This window comes from Balaenoptera acutorostrata, unplaced genomic scaffold, assembly GCF_949987535.1.
Source record: "Balaenoptera acutorostrata unplaced genomic scaffold, mBalAcu1.1 scaffold_762, whole genome shotgun sequence".
Lineage (NCBI taxonomy): Eukaryota > Metazoa > Chordata > Mammalia > Artiodactyla > Balaenopteridae > Balaenoptera > Balaenoptera acutorostrata.
Window position 1 is genome coordinate 79,007 of NW_026645962.1, and position 18,150 is coordinate 97,156.

At 47.4% G+C, this 18,150-nt stretch overlaps 1 long non-coding RNA gene across 2 annotated transcripts; it reads left to right on the forward strand.

The window, feature by feature from the left end:
• The first annotated feature begins 6,781 nt into the window (after positions 1-6,781).
• On the forward strand, positions 6,782-17,198 carry LOC130706721 (uncharacterized). 2 transcript variants are annotated; one of them, XR_009006872.1, is made up of 6 exons: positions 6,782-7,290; positions 7,805-7,889; positions 8,022-8,072; positions 14,387-14,421; positions 15,733-15,852; positions 16,739-17,198. It is a non-coding gene; the product is annotated as an uncharacterized LOC130706721 (long non-coding RNA). The 2 variants fall into 2 exon arrangements; XR_009006871.1 differs by lacking the exons at positions 14,387-14,421; positions 15,733-15,852; positions 16,739-17,198 and having other exon boundaries at positions 8,022-10,026.
• Positions 17,199-18,150: the final 952 nt, after the last annotated feature.

Genomic DNA, 18,150 nt, shown 5'->3' on the forward strand with positions numbered 1-18,150 from the left:
AGGCGTGGCATGTGCCAAGCAATCTGCTAACACTTCATAGATTAGCCCAAGGCGTCTTCTGCACAGTCCTCTGAGTGAAGTGTAACTGTCCCCTTTTTACGAGGGACCGGAGGTTTAGGATGGAAATGCCTGCCAGGCTCACAACTCTAGTGGGAGAGAGCCCACGGCCTTAGGAGAGCTCTCCCATCACCCTGTTCCTAGTGGAATTCTCCACAACGAAGTGGAGGCATGCATAAAGCGCTCTCCTGGGCCCCGCGCTCCTCCCCCTCCTCTGAAGTGGCCTCCCCTGGCCATGTGCGCTCACGTCCTGTATGAAGGACACGGCACCACAGGAGAGGGCGGCCTCCACTCCTTGGCTCCTCACCTTACACCACGACCCTCTCTGACTGCAAGTCTGCAGTCCGTATTACCATGAGAATCATGGAAGAGCAAGCTGGCCAGACTCACAGGGTGGTGGGGCCCGTTGAGATAGGGCACATTTCAGTCCTGATGTCACGGACTGGCAGGCCCACCCATGTGACCGACAGTGTGCCTTCTCATAGCATGGACATCGCCCTCACACCTTCCTTCCAGTAGCCCTAGAAACCTAACGTGCGAGTCCATCCCCAGTTCCTCTTTATCTAAAAGCTCCCATAAGCTCAGGACCCGCTGAGCGTTCACTCACATGAGAAAGCAGGAAAAAGCTTCTGCATCAGGACTCAGGTGAAAGTGTCTCCGGGCCAGGGGTTTTATGCGCTGCCAACGTCGGAAGTTACTGTACTCTCTCTGGGTGTTAGAGGAGCCATCCTGCGAGGCGTTGGACTGGTTGGTGGCCAGGCGGCCCTCCCTGGAAGCGCCATGTGGCCATGGCCCAGAGTTCACTGGGCGAATGATAGGGGCCAGCTGGGCAGCTGGTGGTGGAGCTTGAGGAGGAAAGCCTGGGGTCCAGCCTCCCTTGCCAGCCTGCCTAACTCCAACAGCTGAAGCAGTCACAACGGTCCCCATCACAGGGGTTGCTATGAATTCGGGTGCAGGACATGCAGCACTCCTGCTGAGGGCCCCTGGAGCGCTCCAGTTGAGGGGGGCCTGAGTAACGACAGAGGTCTGAGTCTGGGGGGCCTCCACTGTCCTCCCTTGTGACCTGACTTCGACAGTGAGGTTGCAAGCCCCAGGGGCACTGGGGCCACGGCCACCATTAGCCACCATAGGCGTCCTGGGGAAAGCTGGCAGCAGCAGGCTGCTGCCAGGAGGGAATGCTGGGGTGATGGGACGTGGCAGGTGCTGCTGCCAGGGTGGCCGGTGCTGGGCGCCAGGAATGGGTGGAGGGAAGGGCACTGCCGTGAAAGTAGACAAGGAGGCACCGGGGTTCATGGTCACATCCGTTCCCAGCACTGGACATGCTGTTGAGGCAAAGGAAAGGAGTGAATGGAGGAGGAGAATGGGCAAGTGGGACTGAGGCTTTCTGTGGCATCAGAGTGTAAATCTCCACAGGTGAGGGACACTTGGACAAGGGAAACTGTGCAGCATGCAAATGTCTTCAAGTGATTTTCATGCCCTGACCTCCACTTGAGAATTATTCCACTGGTGACCCCGCACCCATCCACCAAGGTCCCTGACCCCTGTCTGCCGAGAAGAAATCGCCTCAGCAAGCACTGACTTGGAGAGCCTCCCTAAGGCACCCCCTGGCACCTAAGCCTCACAGGCTGTCTCCCAAGATCTGGAACTGTGTGGACATCCGCTCTGTGAGAAATGCCCCTCAGCCGGCGTACTAGCAGCTAGGGACCTTCTCCAAGGTAAGTTCTAGGCACCCAAAAGCCCTTTGTGGACAGGTATTGTGTAAAATATTAGGGCCCCACCTCCTCCTCAGTCCTCCTTTTCCTGATGCTCAGTAGAGATCCCCTCTTTCTTTCCTAGCCTCACAAAACGAAACAAAATGCTGGAAAATATCTCTCTAATGGAATCCTGATACAAACCCATAACACTGGCCCAGAATGCACCTGCATCTCAGAACAACCCACAGCAGACACGTAACATGGGCCAGGTCCTGCCACCCCCTCCCCAGTGCCCAGAGTCACTGTCATCACTCAGGAGTTCTGTTCCTAGGAGGCGGGGGTGGGGGGAGTGGTGTGTGAGAAGTAGGCGCGTGTCCCTTAGATTCTGTCATTTCACAGCCAGTGATGGCTGCAGAGGATTAAACAAGGGCCAGGGAATTGTCATGTTACATTGGTCATGGGAGTACAGACCGCCTGTGGTCCTTCCCCCTCCAGCTCCCAATAACGGAAAGTCAATCTGAGAAGCAGGCAGAAGCCAGTTGCCATGGCGATCAAGTTGTCTGGATCACATCCCTGTTCACGAGAACAAGGTACACACCACGGTGCACCTAATTAACCAGAACAGGTGTCATAGGACGTTTAATAATAATACAGAAGATCGTCTTCCTGCCCCTGGGCTACACTCCTTCCCCCTTTAAAAGAGGAAGCAGCCTTCACTGACATTCCACCCGAAACAACCCCACTCCACATCTGTCTCCTGTCCATGAAGGAGTGACAGGAAATATGAACAAACTCTTCCTCTCAAGGCAGCCTGAGGGTCCACCATGAGATACTGGACGAGATGAAGTAGGTCTGAAGTACTGCGATTCCACAAAAGGAAGAACAATTCAGAGCAACTCAGGAACCTGAGCCCTCTCTTGGCTGAAGTTACACGGTTGCCCATCCCCTGTTGAATCCAAAGCAACAGTTGCCTGAACTGAGAAGTGAGCTCTGGGCTGGGAGGAGTGGACGAGGTGTGGGCTGCGGCAGTTAGAGTAACCTCCTGCCTAGCTCTCGGAGAGGACACTTCACTGCAGGTGTGGCCACACACAGCCCCACTGAATAGTTTTCTCACCAAGACCATCTCTCCCCACGGCCCCCTTAGATACAGTATGCTCCTGTTCCAATCCCTTAGAAAGATATGGTGAGGCAAGCTTCAGGTGCCTCAGGAACACAAGACACGTCTAGGCTTTCCTCATGACCCTCCCTGTGTCACCACCAGGACATCACACACATCCTTACACACACGTTTCAAAGTGGCTTGTCTCCCTTCTAGAAAGAATCAACCTGCCTGCTGCCATCCTTTCTCCATAGCCAGGGCATTTCCTCTTGATCCACCTCCAATGACCCCTCCTCCCCAGTGCAGTCTCAGGTTTCTTCAGGCTCCCCAGTCTCCCCAGGTGAAATGTCCTCGTGTGTCCAGTGCTCTCTTCTCCCTCTACTTCAGTCCAACTGTGTGCCCACCGTGAAGTGTCACGTGTGAACCCGAAGGATGTGAGGGATGGCAGGGTCTCTGAGAACACACCCCCAGCCTATAGGCTTACCTCCTTCTGAAGTCGTCCTGCAGGCTTGGGCACGGACTACTGCTGCCTGGTAGCCTCAATGAGAAAAGTCAAGACCAGGACCCAGAGAGTGACCTGCTTCAACAGACGCTCAGGGTCCAACTGAAGGAGGGGCCGGTTTGAGTCATAACAGTAGAATGTGGCTGAAACGTTCTGCAGTGCGGGAGGGGCAGAGGGCACGTGGGTCTGGGTAGGGTGGGGGTGGGGAGACATTCCACGAGGGCTCTGGCAGGTAGGCAAGAACCGGAAGTTCCTTCCACCTCACACAGTGGCAACACAATTGGCGTGTGCCTCTTTACGCAGTTTATAGACTGTTTTTTTTGATTCACGGCACCGAGGTTGGACTTGACGGTCCCTTCCTTTCACTTCTTTTTCCATCAACCTAGTTTTGTGTCCCTCAACACACTCTGCTTCCTACCTGGCTCTTGACTTACTTCAACAGAGACTAGACTTTCTGAACAAAATTCAGAACGGTTAGTCTGATAAACACTTGGGTATTTATGGCCACATGGAACTGAGTATTTGAAATTAGGATTGTCTCAGCAGATCCAGTGTCTTTGACTGCTGTATGTACATCACTCCTAAGGGAGTGGTCCTTGTGCTCCAACCAACATCCAGCAGGACCAGCCTTACTAATGATCCTTTGTGCTGGAAAGCCCCCGTCCATCAAAAAACCGTCATGCAGCCCCCATGTCCAAGACCAGAATTCACTAAATGTCTTTCTCATAGTATTCCATGGTTGTAAAAGATTTAGTTTTTTACCTTTTAAATGATTTTAGTATAATATTTTAAGCGAGCAACACCTTCTCATGGTTCAAAATTAAATTGTGCAAAATGGAATACGCAGTGGCGAGTCCTCCTCCCACCTCTTTCCCCTGTCAACCCAATCCTCTTTCCCGGAGGAAACCAGTGTTATCTCTTTCACTAAAATCTTCCCAGAGATACGTCATGCAACTAAAAACGAAGGCAATCTGTTTTCAGTTTTTAAAATGCCTTCATTTTTTTTCTAGATGAAAATTCATATATGTTCCAATATATCTGACGAGATTTTCAATGATTGTCTTTCTACGGGTGTCGTGGCTCCTCTGTTTCTGCACTAGATTCCTAGAACAAGACTTTCTAGTCTCTTAAATTTCAAAGCACCTGAAAGAATAGGGTGGCTCGATCTAGTAAAGAAAAGTATCAAATGCCTAAATGAATTTGACTTTTGAATTTCACATAAACAATGAATTCATTTTTAGTACAACTTTGTCCCATGCAACATTTTGGACATAGTTTTACTGCAAATTCTTTCCCTGTTTATCTGAAATTTATGTTTAACTCAAAATCTGTATTTTATCTGGCAACACTACCAAAAAATTAGAACATACTAAGCTATTATCAGTTACTCATCCTTATGAGAAAGAGAACTTGGAGTGACGAGACTCAAGTGTGCATCTTGGCTCCAACAGAAAACACAATTGTAAACATACACAAAATCTGCAGGCTCTTTGGATGAAATGGATTTGGAAGAGCAATCATATAGCACTGAACATCTTGGCTTAGTAGGGGTAAGGACAGAAGTAAGGAACAAGAAGGCAGAAAATCTTCTTCTCTTTCCTTATGTTAAAGGGACTAAACATCCTAGAGCCCTGGTTTTTCTAGGTGTTAAAAGTCCACTACCCATGAGATGGATGTGCACCTTGACACAATGCCAAGAGTTTATCCACCAGTGTCCAATCCCCATTCAGACAAGCCCACTTCCATCTAAATCCTAGCCTGCAAGCCCTGCTTACAAGTTTGTTAATTTCCTGTCTGCATTACATACACTTGCTCTTTACAATCTAGGCTCATCGTTGCATATGGCCCCATCTGCATGGGAATGATGGTAGCATTCCTTTTACAAAACTTGTCTGATTATTATTTTCATATTGAGAATCCATGTCAGTCAGTTTACCACTATCAAAAGGATATGAAAGAGTATTCGTGTTTTGTGTTGTGAGAAGAGAGGACTGTTAGGAAACTTGTCAAGGGAGATGAAGGCTGAAAACCTCAGAGGATGGCAACCAAATCTCTTGCGAGACGAGATTCTCTCACTGCTGTAGCTGCAGTAGAACTCCACCTGATTGTGGGGTGTTGGGGAAGGAAACAGAGGTTTAGAAGGACTGTTCCACAGTGTGAAAAAGACTCCTGTTGGTGCTTAAGAAGTTCCTTGCCTCTTGTCAGGAAAAACTGACTCAGAAGAAGATGAGAAGATAAGGTGAGAATATTTCAAGCAACAGCATGGTGAACTTTATATCTAAAGAAACTCCTGTCGGGGACTGAAAAAAAATAAACAGTTTGGGAATATCGCTCAGTACTGGAGCTTTTACAATGAGGGAAAACTCATATGATTTTCAACCAATAACTTCATACTAGAGGGACGGTGAGGCAAAATATTGTACCCAGGCACTCGAGAAAGGCAGGCTTCCTTGTTGCTTCCTCCCTTTGTTCAGTCATTCAACCAATTATTTACAAGATTCTCACTCATAATTCTGATACAGTATTTGAAGGACTCTTCTCAAGGCCACTGATACAAAAATTGCACTGTGCAAAAATTAGCCAGTCCCAATTCTGCAATCACTTTTGTAATACTTCAAAATCCTACACCCCAGAGACAGAGATAATCAAATTAGCCCAAATGTAATTTGGGAAGACCAGTCACAGAAGCGAGTATCTAAAAGTCCTTTGGATCATGATCTCTGACTAGTCCTGCACAGAGGCTGCAGGCAGGCATTGACTACTGAGAAAAAATAATTCTGGACATGCATCACAAGCCTCAGAAGACATTTCATCTTCCACTCAATCACGAAACGTTAAGGAAACGAAGAGATACCATGTTTGTGTCTTGTGGAGTTTTCAAGTCTGTGCACTTGGAGGCGCTTAGTGCTGTTAGACGTGAGGGGTCTTCAGAGGCATCCTGTTGAGTGAGAAATGCTCTAATCTTGCAATTGACCAGAAAGAGGATCTGATGATTGAAGTTTCTTTGGGAAGTATTACAAAGTCAGGTCAGTTAGTTGATCCTGCTACTATTTTTGTTGTTGTTGTTGTTTTTAATGCCAACTGAAAGTCTGCAAGATATTACAAAAAAGGAGGGAGGGAAAGGAAAATTGTTCCCATACTACCTGCTGTGTTGAAATTGGCCCAGATTGTCCACTCTCTTTCAAAGTTATTAAAAAAAAAAAAACCATACAAAGGAAACACCTGTGAATCAACATTTATTGAAAAACCTCCATGTATTAAATACACTGAGAAAAAATATTCTAGTAGAGTAAATGCGTTTGGAAAGACTCTAGGAACGGAGTCAGGAGACAGTATCTTAAGAGTGTTTCCCAGGTCTGAATTCTTTGCTAGAATTGTTCTTTAGCGGAAACTTCACGCTTGCAAGGAAAAAGGACCTACTGTTTTTTGAAAGGCATAAACAAGAACCAAGGAACTGCAGTCCAAAGGGCATGAAAGCACTTGCCCCAATTTGAGGCTACTGTGCTTAGAGCGGAGCTCTCCAGAACTCTTTGTAGCTAAGTGCATGGGTTTCACGTGTGCAATAGAAAAATCACGAGTGCACATCTCACAAGAGCTGGTTTTAAGAAGACACTGTCACGAAGGTTCCCGGCGAGGAGCGTCGCCAGAGATGCTGCGTAGCGTGCCCGACCCTGCATTTCTCTCCTCTCCTGCAGAGACCTCCTGGAACAGATCCCCGCGTGCCCCGCGCCTGCACGCCTGCGCACGCCCACTGGGGCGGGGCTCTCAGGCACGCGGACCGCCGTCCTCCAACAGCTCCTGGCGTCTGTTGGGGCAGTTGGCTTGGCTCCGGAAGACAGGAGCGCATGCGCGAGCGCGGAGGTTGGGGCCCCAACGGCTGTCCGGCGGGGGCGGGGCCTGTCATGGCCGCCTCTGGAGTCAATTCCAGGAACCCTGAGGTAAGGGGTACGGGGACTTTTCACCCTTCCGGTGTCACCGCTCTGCGCTGTTGTTCACCCTGTGGGTTGTTTGTGCCCTTGTCCGTGTAAGGAGACTCCCCACAATGTGGATTCACGCCCCCATAGAGCTCGAGTCCCGTGAGGGGTTTACCCCAGGGTTATTGGCACCACTGGGGAGCCGGCTGCATGAAGGGTTCAGTGATTGCGGGGCCTACGGTGGGGGGGGAATAGTGTGTGTGAGCTATTAAACAGGTGCCCAGGTGCCGTTCTAGGCTGCGCGTTCTGAAGAGTACAAAAGCTAGAGGGACGTTCTTGCGAGTTGAAAACCCTCATCTGGTTCCAAAGGTGTAGCTCAGGTGATTGGAAAATGAGTGAAGATCTAGCGAACATCCTCATAGCTTCACTAGTAACTTTTTAACATAAAAATACCAAACAACACTTATGTTCAAACGGTACTCTTTTGTCAATGAGAGGAGTAAGTTTGCTGAATCTAACAATAAACATGTATTCGTAGTCTGATACTCTCAGATCATGACGGAATTGCAAGCATAGTTTGGCTGGTGATGCAAGAGTTCAGCAAAAATCAACGAAAGGATTAGGTAAGAATCAATTCAGTATATAGAATTTACAGTGAAGAATAGTGTACATTTTCAGTTATTTGTAAATTATGTGCACACATCCATTATATCTTTAAAATTAATTATATGGTATATATCTCCACATTTCTTTAGGGAGTGCTGATTCAGGTTATTAAGGCTTTGCTTGATGACACACCACTGCAGGTGCGTATGGGGCTTAAGGTAGTTTATGTTTGTATTCTGGGGTTGTGAAAGTACTGTGTGGGTGTGTTTGTAGTGTGAATTACATATATGTGCGTTTGTGGCTTGTTGGAGTTCAGTGTCTGTATTTAAGGATATTAAGAAGTTACATCCTTGTTTTTGGCAATTGGGGAGTTGTGGGTGTTTATGTGTATCTGGAAGTGTCATGTTGTATATGCCTATTTGTAGATCTTCCAGGGATTGTAGGACCTCATGGGCAGTGGGTGGTTTTATGTATATCATTATTTGGGAGTCTATTGGGAATGTGTTTCCATGAATTCCTGGCGTGAAGTTTATTTGTGTATTTATGGAGTTGGTGAGAATCTGAGTAGTGTATTTGTATTTGAAATATGTTAATATAAATGTTTCAGACATTACATGAAATTTCTAAAAATCTTATATTTGTATTTGTATGGAAATATGTATGGAAATATGTTAATATAAATGTTTCAGACATTAAAAAAAAAAAAAGGAAGGAAATTCTGATACATGATGTAGCATGGTTGAACCTTGAGGACATTATGCTAAGTGAAATAAGCCAGTCATAAAAAGGACAGATACTGTACAATTCCATGTGTATGAAGCATCTACAGTCATCAAATTATAAAATCAAAAAGTAGAATGTGGGGTGCCAGGGGCTGGGGGAAAGGGAATGGAGAGTTAGTGTTTAATGGGGAAAGTTTCTGTTTGGAATGATGAAAAAGCTCTAGAGATCTTTTGTACAGCAATGTGAATACACTTAACACTACTGAACTGCACACTTAGAAATGATTAAGTGGTAAGAAAAAAGATTACCTACCTATATCTATATTGATAGATCTCTTGTATCTCATTGGTCACAGACCTTCTTGGAGAGTATCTCTGTGACTGTGTCAATCTGTGTCCAGTCAGAGGGTAGGGACCACACAGTGACCCGAACAGGATGTCTAATAGGCCCAGTTAGTAAGCACTGATGAGACATAAAAGAAAGCTCCAGAGAACCCAGGGCTGAGGGAGGGCACTCGCGGAGGTCAGCTTGGAAGGAGCTAGGCCTCAGTGGAGAAGGCATGCCTGATCCCACTAGATGTCAGGGAAATCTGCTGGTTTGTGTGGGCCAGGCTGGTCTGCAGCCACCATGGCGCAGGCGCTGTGCCTGGTGGCCAGGTACCTAGCAAGCTCAGGGCATCAGGATGCAGGTGGGGGCTGAGAGCGGGAAAGCTGAATCTAGAGGCCTTGGAAAGGTAATCACCAGGGTGGGGCTGCGAGGTCACAAGGGAATGTCATTTGGGGTGCATGGCTGGGCACCAAATGTCCTGACCCCCACACCTCAGACCCCCAGGCATCAGAGCCTCCTCCCCTTTCCACCCCTCCAGTGCCCTGAACTGGGGGAGCCTGACATTTTGCTCACCAGGAAGGAGAAACGTCCAAGGGTATTTGGAGCTCAGAGGCAATGAACTGGTACACTGACCTTGGGAGAATAAGAGGCCTCCAGTACAGGATGCCAAAAAAAATAACTGGTAAAATAATATAAAATTATTATTTTATCTGAATTTATCTGAATAAAATTTAATAAACTGGACTACATAAAATGGAAAACTTCTGCTTATCGAGGAATGGGCTGCTGATACACAAATAGCACTGGTGAACCTCAGAAATATTTTGTGAGTGAAAGAAGCCAGACATATAATAAATGAATCCGTTTATTTGTGGTTCCAGAACAGGCAAAGTGAATTAGAACAGTGGTGGCTTCTGCAGTGGGGGGAGAGGGCTTGACTGCACAGGGGCCAGAGGAAACTTTCTTGGGGACAGCAATGTTCTAAGACTTGATATTCGTGATGGTCCATCTAAACAGTTCTCAAAACACATCAGTCTGGACCTCCAAGATGAGTGCTTTTTCGGTGTATGTGAGTTATAATTCACTGCTAACATCTAAAGCATATCTCACCCTGGCTGGAGAGGTAGCTCGAACACGGGCTCTCCCTGCAAAGTTCAGAGAAGTAAGACCAAGGCCTGAGGCTGCACGGCCAGAGGGCAGAGGCCAGCCTTGAGACGAGAGTGTCCCTCGGGTTCCCTCTGCCCTCCCCAGTCCACACCCTGGTGACTAACTTCTGCATCCAGGAGCCACCTGCACACCTCTGGCCACCCCAGCTGACACAGGGCGTTCCCTAAGGAGTGTGTGATGGACAGTGCACTCAGTGGGTGGTGGGCTGGGAGCAGAGGCCACCTTTGGTGGGGGGCAGGGGTGGGTCCCTCGGTATCACTGGGGGGCTATGGGCATCATGGAGGTCATGAACATCACAGGGGCCATGAGCATCACTGGGGACATGTACATCACAGGGGGTCATGGGCATAATGGGGACCATGGGCACCATGGGGCCTGTGGGGGTCATGGATATCATAGGAGCCATAGGCATTTGGGACAATGGGCATCATGTGGGCCATAGATATTATGGGAGCTATGGGCACCAAGGGGGCCAAGGACATCATGGGGTGTCATGGACATAATGGGAGGACATGGGCATCACAGGGGCTGTGGGCATCATGGAGGACACGGACATCATAGGGGAATATGAGCATCATGGGGGCCATCAGCCTCTGGGGCCAGTGAGGTGGGAGATGTCCCCAGTCTTAGGCTGGGCTCTCGCTTTGGCCTGAGTGGGTGGTGCCCAGGAGCCCAGGGTTATCCCCACCCCATCTCTGGGGATGCAGAACCAGGACCCTGGTACTCTCTGAAGCATCCCTGATCCTACCTGGCCTGTGCCTTCTCCTGCATCCACTCCTGGGGAAGCTGTCACCTGAGAGGGGACAGTGAAGCCAATAGACGTGCCTTTGACTAGGGATCAAAAAGACCAGCAATACTTTTTAAGTTGTTTCTTTTAACTCTTTTGTCTGGTTATAAAATAATGTAGGAAGTATACACACAGAACTGTAACTGACAGAGGCAAGTCCTCTAAAAAAAAAGGCATTTTTGTCATGCCATTTTTGTTATGGATGAAGAAAGAAGCCAGCGGGCTTACAAGGTGTCACATGCCCACTGGAGAAAGCTTGGTAAGTCAGCAAAGGTGATTAGGAGGAAGACCTCATCCCACCACCCAGGGAAAACCATGGTTAACATTTCAGTGGGTTTTTTCTAAGGAAGTGTGTTTGTATCATTGAAATCACTTAATTTTGCAACCTCTCCCCATAACAGTGTAGTGTCAGCCATAACAAGCTGCACTGTAAGCATCTCTTGTAATGGTCACATGATATTCTATCACGGAGGGGCCACAAATCATCCTTTCCCTGGCATGCATTTAAGTTGCCTACAATTTTTCATTACTTCATATAATGCTATGGTGAATTATTCATAATGCTTTTATCATATTAAACAATGTCTCTTCAGAATAGATTCCCAGCAGCAAAATTATTTGGGTCAGAGGATATAAATATTCTAAAGGCCCTTGATATATATTGCCAAATTGTTGTGTGGAAGAGTCAGTCACTGTGTTTGCAGATGCTTCTCATGTAGCAACTGTGGAAATTTGTGTACATTCAGGGTTTGTTGTTCATTGTGAATCATGGTTTCAACATATAGGTCTTTAGCTCTGAGGCTATTTTTTAAAATATGTGGTAGCCCTTTATATTTCTTTTGATTCACTGGCAGAGACAATGCTCAGAGTTTGTCAAATTATTTTCTTGGTCCCATACATCTGGGTGTGATCACATGACTAATTCTCATGTGTGAGAGGAAGTGACCTGCTACTAGATTGAAATATGCTGGGTCCCTGGGCACCACTTGGTTGAAAAGCAGGAGAGCCCCCTTACCCACATCAGGTGTGTGAGAGTGAGAAATAAACCACTCTGTATTAGCCACCAAAATGCTGGGGTTTATCTGATACCACAGCAGAGTTTGGCCTCTCGACCAAAATACTCACACTATTAGTTATCTATCACTTTAAAACAAATAAGTGGCTTTAAAAAATAATCATTTAGTGTCTCTAATAGTTTCTGTGGGTCAAAAATTCAGAAGTGTCTCTGCACAGTGGCTCTGGCTCAGGGCCTCTTATGAGGCTGCAGTCAGATGTCAGCTGGGGCTATAGTCTCACCTGAAGATTTGAGTGGAGCTGGGGATGTACTTCCAAGGTGATTCACTCCCTCATGGCCAGCTGGTACCGGTGGCCATTGCTTGGAGGCTTCAGCTCCTCCCCACACTGGGCTCTCCTCAGTGCTGCTTGAGCATCCTCACAATACGGCAGCTGGCTCCCGCAGAGAGAGTGATCCAGGAGAGGAAGACAGAAGCCACAGTGCCTTCTATGACCAAGCCATAGAAGTCACACACCATCACCTCTGCTGTAATTTATTGGCCATATACACTAGCTCTGATTTACTGTAAGAAGAGACTACAGAAGGGTGTGAAAATGAAAGCAAGGATTATTGTGGCCATCTTTTTTTTTTTTTTAATTTTTGGCTGCATTGGGTCTTCATTTTTGCACACTGGCTTTCTCTAGTTGCGGGGAGAGGGGGCTACTCTTCGTTGCGGTGCACGGGCTTCTCGTTGTGGGGGCTTCTCTTATTGTGGAGCACAGGCTCTAGGAGCGTGGGCTTCAGTAGTTGTGGCTCGTAAGCTCTAGAGTGCAGGCTCAGTAGTTGTGACACACGGGCTTAGTTGCTCTGCAGCATGTGGGATCTTCCTGGACCAGGGCTCGAACACATGCCCCTTGCATTGGCAGGCAGATTCTTAACCACTGTGCTACCAGAGAAGTCCCTTGTGCGCATCTTGAGGCCAGCTATCTCACTCCCTAAATCTGCTTTAGAAATTTATTCTTTAAAAAAGCCATGGGTATGTGCAAAGATTTAGGTACCAGGAGAGGATGATCATTGCAGTATTGATTTTAGAAGCAGAAGAAAAAGGTGGGGGGGGGGGGACATAAATTCCATAAAGTTGAATAAGGCGTAATATGACATTAAAATAGAATTGTATGCAGTCATATGTCGCAGAAGAATTTTTATGACACGGAAAGTTGTGTTTGTAACATAATTAAGCAACAAAATAACATAAGTAGAATGATTCTGTTGTGTAAAGAACATGTCTTTATAAAAAAGCATAGAAAAGGTATGAAAGGCTATACGTCTGGGGTAATTTGGATTATAAATGGGCATGTATCCACACACCTCCCCTTCAAATGTGAGTGGAGGACACTTTCCCACCATGTTGATCTTGGGCTTGGCCAAATGGCTTGCTCTGGCAGCAGCATCAGTAGCCGATTCCAATCCTAAACCTTCAGAGGACTTCCATGCTCTTCTTGCCAATCTGGGAGCTCCGGACTCCCAACAGGAGAGGAGCATGCCGAGAAGCATGTCCCAGGAGAATGGGAGACATGCGGAGCACACCTGGACCACACCTGAAGCTGAGGCTGAGCCCCATCCAACCCACAGGTGCAAAAGCAAGACGTACACCCTCACCCTCCTGCACCTCCTAGTATTCACGATGGCTGTGACTGATGATACAACATCAAACTAGGAAAAGCTGTTATTCCTGCATGATAGAATCATTTTCCTTTTTTTCTCTTACCTTCATTGTCTAAATTTTCTGAAATGGACATAATATTATATTATTATATTAACTAATTATATATTTTATTCAATATATTCATTATTTATATAATATATTATATTTTATTATTTAATTATATTATATTATTTATATAAATTTTTATTGTTTATTTAAATGTTTTTATTATTTTATATAAAGAATGTGTGCATGTGTGTGTATGTGTAAAACAAGGTTTTGGGAAGTTTAAAAAGAAAACCTTGCCCTTAAGGCCACCCTGTCTCTCTGTTCCCTGCCTCCTGCAAATGCACCGTAACTAGTGATAATCACAATGCACATTTTGATATCCTGTCTTTTCTCTGAAGTTACATTGTAAACACTCTTTTTGTTACTATATGTCCTTCACGAGTAACATTTACAGTGATGACAGAATATCCCACCAAGTGAATATAACAGCATTCTCATGTGTTTTACCTGCTGGAAATTTAAGTTACAGGCATAACTTGTTTTACAGTGCTTTGCTTTATTGCACTTTGTAGATACTGCATTTTTCACAAATTGAAGGTTTGTGGCAACCCTGCATCAGATGATAGTTAGCATTTTTTAGCAATAAAGTATTTTAAAATTAAGGTATGCACATTGTTTTTTGTAGACATAATGTTATTGCACACTTAATAGACTACAGTATAGTATAAACATAGCTTTAATTTGCTCTGGGGAACCAAAAAATTTGTGTGACTCACTCATTGAATTGTTCATTTTATTGCAGTGGTCTGGAACCAAAGCTGCAATATCTCCAAGGAGGTCTGTATTTCGGAATTGTCGTTTAGTGAATGTGTGACCATGAATATATTCATGTATGTGCATTGTGTTTTTCCCTTTGCTTCCCAAAGATAAAATCACAGACTTGAGACACACAGAAGGGGATGAATATTTTACTCGCTCTTGATATGTATTTAAAAGTTTGCCTTCCAGAAGGAATCAGCCAATGTACCTCTCCACCAGCTGTACTTACAGGTGTGCCGGCCTGTAGAAGACACCACAGATTACCCACTGCATGTCCCTCAGGAAATGAGACCTGATTTGATTCTGGAGTGTGGGGGGCAATTTGCCCATCCCACCCTGTATCTATGGGTAGCTAATGAGATGTAAGCAGAATTACTGAGTGAGTCATCTGGAAAGCTCCTTAAGAGGGGATAACTGGAAATGAGCCCTTTTTGCCCCCATGCCTGCTTTCTGTTGTGATGGTTGGATCTCCAGCAGCCATCTTGGGCCATGAGGCTATTTTGAGGATGGAAGCTCCACACTATGCAAGGCAGAAAAGAAAGATCTCCCACACTCCCTCCTGCTGAGCTGACATTGCCCTGTTGCATATCCCAGCTGCTCTGTGGGTTTTGTGAAACTGTGTGTGAAGTCTCTATCTCATTGTATTATATGCAGGCAAGACTGAACTCTCCTACAGATGTCTGGAGTAAGCTATGGTGTAGTGTTTTTTTTGGCACATAATAAGCACGTTACAGCAGAAAAAAAAATAATAATAATAATACTGTGGAGGAGCCATGCCAGCCTTAGATTTCCTGTCTCCAGGCTTGTTTCAATGTGAGGGTAAGATAAATCCAGTATTAGTTAAGTCTTTGAATTTTAGACCTCTGTTACTAGTAACTGAGCTACTTCTTAACCTCTCCAGAACATTACTAGCATTGGCTTTAGCACATTACATTTTTTAAAATTATGTATAGGTGTCAAATAAGACTTATTGTTGCTTAATTGTACATTTTTTTTTAAATTTTTATTTATTATTTATTTATTATGTTTATTTTTGGCTGTGTTGGGTCTTCGTTTTTGTGTGAGGGCTTTCTCCAGTTGCGGCGAGTGGGGGCCACTCTTCATCGCGGTGCGCGGGCCTGTCACTATCGCGGCCTCTCTTGTTGCGGAGCAGAGGCTCCAGACGCTCAGGCTCAGTAGTTGTGGCTCACGGGCCCAGTTGCTCCGCGGCATGTGGGATCTTCCCAGACCAGGGCTTGAACCCGTGTCCCCTGCATTGGCAGGCAGATTCTCAACCACTGCGCCACCAGGGAAGCCCGTTAATTGTACATTTTTGGTGGAACATTACAGGCAGAAGGAGTAGCACAAGCAAAGCTGTGCAAGTTGGGAATGACAGCCATTTTCAAAATCACAACAGTCACTTCCTGGGGCATAACACCGTCTGATATCATCTTACTGAGAGGGTGTCAGGTAAGATATAAATGCACGTCACTCCCATCATGGAGAACCATTGAGGCAGAGCATCCCTATGGAAACTCAACCTGTGTTTTCACGTCTCTAGTCTCTCTCTCTCCGCTCTTGCTCGCTCTCCCCCTTTTTCCCTCACTCTCTAACAGTTTTAGCAGGAGAGGGATCAGCGAGTCCCCTGCCCAGGACAGGGTGAGTAACTCACATAAAAAGGGACAGGTTGCACAGCTTGGAGAAAGAGCTGGAAAACTGACACCCTCAGAGCAGGAGAGCCCAGCCCTGCTGGCACTCTGTGAAAGGCTACTTCTCTCCTCCCTGCATTCAGATGGAGACACACCATCCAGCCCAATAAATGCCCCTTTGTGCTGGATGGGTTTCCATCAACTTATGAGATGTCTTTAATGAGAGCTGGTTGTACTCTGCCCAGCCTCTGCCCAGCAACAGGCCTGCCAGCCTGGACACCGTAAGAGCCAGCAACAGGAGATGGACGTTTTGGGGAGACTCCCCGGAGTTTTTAGCATCTGCACAGTGCAGACAACATCCATGGGCTGGACAGGCAGCTGGCCCCATGGAGAGGCCAGTGGGTCACATGCAGGGCCTGGCTCTTGGACCTGCCTTGAATATGCAGCTGGAGGCCCCAGTGGTCTGGTGGTTCGGCCCCCAAGCAGTTGTGGCCCCAGAACCAGGCCCTGGGGTCAGCCAGCTCCCATCCCACTCCATGTCAGACCAGGAGGACACACCTGCTTCCTACCTGCTCCTAAAGGGACAAGGGTCCTTTCCTTGGGCAGGCCAATTCACCCCTCAAACCTCCACACCCTCTCCCTTAGATGGGAGGTAGCAGTTGTGGAATTGAAATGGAATATCTCAGCTTCCAAATTCTTCTGATCAGCCTTAGCTGAAAGCAAGGAAAGAACCAGGGGTTAGCCAACCAAACAGGATTCAAGAGAAACTTGAAAGAAGAGGCTGTGGGGACCAACATTTTCAGACCGAGAAGCACAGCCCAGGCATTACAGCAGGCGAGCAGCGGCCAGAGGGCAAAAGGCAAGTTAAAGTAAAACCATCTTGCTCCCTCACCTCGTTGCCCTACAGTTGTTCTTAGCAAACAAGGTCCTCTGGGAACTCCTGCTTTTGGATGACATAGGCTTTACCAGGATGAAGGTGGCCTTGCTATCTGTTGGACCAAATCTGCTCATCAACTGTGAGAAATGACCGATGACAGGACATCACCTGGTCATCGGGAACCCAGCCAGCATGGAAACTGTGTCGGCTGACCCTGGAACCTATACAGGATCCCTCTTTAGGACTCTTTTCTTCACGGACTTATGCAAGTAAAATAACTAAAAATGGTGCCTTTGCAGTGTAGTCATTTCTAACATGCTACCCTGAGCAGTCAATTTTTCCACAGCAGAAGACACATGCCCTGTGCTGAGGGGCAATTAGTGAGCGCATCTGTGCACAGGTGCCATGGCAGGTGCTGAGAAGCGGGGTCTCTTCCCCTCTGCACCCCTCAGTCAAATCCACTCGACTCAAATCCCCACCTTGGGGCTCAGGGTGGGGTCCCCAAAGCAGCCACACCAGCCTCCCTGGGACCTGGGTAGAAATGCAGGGGGTGGGCAGCAAGGAACGTCTCTCAGCAGTTCTGATGCTGGCCTAAGCAGGATCAGAACAAGGACACCCCTTTGGATGGCACTGCCTGACGTCCGGCAGGCACAGGGGCCGACCACTGTCCCCTCCCCACCTCAGAGCAGGAGAGATCTACGCCCGTGCTCGAAGCCCCCCCCCCCCTGCTGTGGCTCCTAGGGCATTCGCAGGGGTCTCCCTAAGGAAAGCGAAGCCATGGGTCAGCCTGCGATCTGAGGTGGGCCACGCTTCTCCAGGGTAGAGAGGAAAGGGCCTGAGATGGCTGAGTGCTCCTGCGGGACTCACCCCAGCCTCGCGGTAGCTCCCAACACCCATCTGGGGTAGGTGGGGTGGACTCAGGGGACCTGGGTTAAAATCTCAGCTCTTAGAGCCTCAGTTTCCCCACATGCAGAATGGGTTCATAGTGAGATAGTGCACACCAAAGCCCCAGACCAGGGTCCCTTAGCAACGCCTGCTAGTTCTATCCTTGGCTTCTCAGTGGCAGTGTCTCCACTTGTCCACAACCTGTGGGAAGCTGTGGGTGCTAAAGGAGACAGCCCCCAGCCTGAGCCTCCAGAGCCTCAGTGGGGCTGGGGGTCGTGAAAGGTGGTGGGAAAGACCTGGGGATGCAGAAAGCATGTCCTCAGGGGCATCTGGAGGTTTCCTGGAGGAGGCAGTCCC